The 1,933-nt window shown below is 42.0% G+C and overlaps 1 long non-coding RNA gene across 1 annotated transcript; it reads right to left on the reverse strand.

Annotated features, from left to right (window-relative positions):
• Positions 1-639: 639 nt before the first annotated feature.
• Positions 640-1,655, reverse strand: LOC134037957 (uncharacterized). The gene is made up of 4 exons (XR_009932616.1): positions 1,595-1,655; positions 1,314-1,511; positions 1,171-1,212; positions 640-769 (listed from the first exon to the last, which is right to left on the reverse strand). It is a non-coding gene; the product is annotated as an uncharacterized LOC134037957 (long non-coding RNA).
• Positions 1,656-1,933: the final 278 nt, after the last annotated feature.

Consider the following 1,933-nt stretch of genomic DNA (forward strand, 5'->3'; position numbering starts at 1 on the left):
TGCCTGTCATTCTGATACGTCTGTCTCGTGAAACTCTTGAATATCACAATGACAGGCAGTCAGTCAAGCAATGTCATTGTTACCATGGTTACGTAGACTCGGACGCAGGGCTTTTAAAAATGTCGGCTAATAACCCTACCTTCGGCCCATGTCCGCCTGTCAAACGAAAGAGGCTTTCAAAATATAGAAGTGAATGGCAGACGGAGAACGAGTGGGTGAGTCCCGTCATGGGAAACTAATTCAAGGCAAGTTTGCCACAGGATATTTTCTGTCGCCCATGGTGGCCTGTCAGACCTGAAACAGCACTCAGAAGGGGACTATCACATCAGGGCAGCGCAAGGACAGAGGATGCAGAGTGGAATCGCTCAATTTATGATACCTCAGACTTCCCCAGAGATAGATACGGTAAGTTGTGGGCAAATGTGTGTACTGTTATTAGATACATTAGTTAGTCATCATGTAATAACATTAGTTAAATTCTATTTAATTTGTAAAGCTAGCATACAAATGACAAGATTACTTTAGTATACTGGCCTAGCTAGCAGAGGGCACCTGGCTGGACCTAAAGTTGTTCATATTTGAAGGATGGTGAGGCAACACTTGACAAAAATAATTTATTAAATCACAACTGAAGTACAGCAACATAACAACTAAAAACATGTTGTGTGGAGAAGGGTCTCCCAGATGTCTGTGACCAGCACTCTCTTAAAGTGTATGGGACACACAGAGCCAGATCACAGTAACACCCTCCTCACCTCTACCCACAATTCTGCAACAAGAGAACAAGGAAAGCAGAGGATAGCAGACAGAGAGAGGAGTCACAAACAGTTATTATTAGCTATTTATTAAAACTGGCTGTATACTTAAGTCTTAGAATAAAGCCTATATTGTTACAACAATAGCCATACATCTCTGAATATTATGAGCATACATTTTTTTGTACATTCACTTTTTAATACTGTCAACTTTGAGGATTTTAAGGTTTCCAGTCTGTGCCTAAATATGATCATATATAAGTACCAACAATTATTTAAAAATATATATTTTATATTTAATTGTTTCTTTCATACTTCCTTCCTCCCAGGTAACAGCTGCAGAGCTGACTCAGGTTTACCACACTGTAAAGCACAACCTGAGCTACAATAGTAGTGATTGTGCACAGAATCTCACCTCAAAGATTTTGCCAGACTCAAAGGTTGCCAAAAAAATCTCCTGTGGGAGAACCAAGGCAGAGTCATTAGTAAAGGATGTGCTGGCACCAAAGGCAGTGGGAGACGTAGTCAGGATGTTGAAGAAGGATGAAACACCTCTACCTTTCTCCATCCAGACAGATGCCTCCAACAAAGGCAACAGAAAGATGTTCCCAGTGGCAGTCCAATTCTTCACACCAGAATGTGGTGTGGTGAATAAGATGATCGACTTTGTCGAAAATCCAGATGAATCAGCAGTGGGGATCATGGGGTGTCTGCTGGACTCGTTGGAAGCTGTTGGCTTGAAAATAGAGCAAGTTTCTGCTTTCAACGCAGACAACGCAAATGTGAACTTTGGGGTCCACAACTCTGTCTATACAATGTTGAAACAACAAAATAACCACTTCAGGGTAACTGCCATGCACACATTGTCCACAATACGCTCAAGCATACTCTTGACAACCTAAGTGTAGATGTAGAAAATGTGGTTATTAAAGTTTACAGCTTCTCCATATCTGCAAAAAAAAAAAGAGAGGCTTTAAAGGAGTTTTGTGAGTTCTGTGACCTTGAGTTCAGAGAAGTCCTGCGGCATGTCACTACCAGATGGCTGTCCCTCAACCCTGCCATCTCACGACTCCTGCAAAGCTGGTCGGCATTGAAGTCCTTCTTCATAAGCCTTGGAGATGAGTGCCCCAAAAAAATCAGGACTTTGTTGAAGCTCACCACTGAGTCCAGACAGGAGA

Source organism: Osmerus eperlanus, chromosome 2 (genome assembly GCF_963692335.1).
Source record: "Osmerus eperlanus chromosome 2, fOsmEpe2.1, whole genome shotgun sequence".
Taxonomy (NCBI): domain Eukaryota; kingdom Metazoa; phylum Chordata; class Actinopteri; order Osmeriformes; family Osmeridae; genus Osmerus; species Osmerus eperlanus.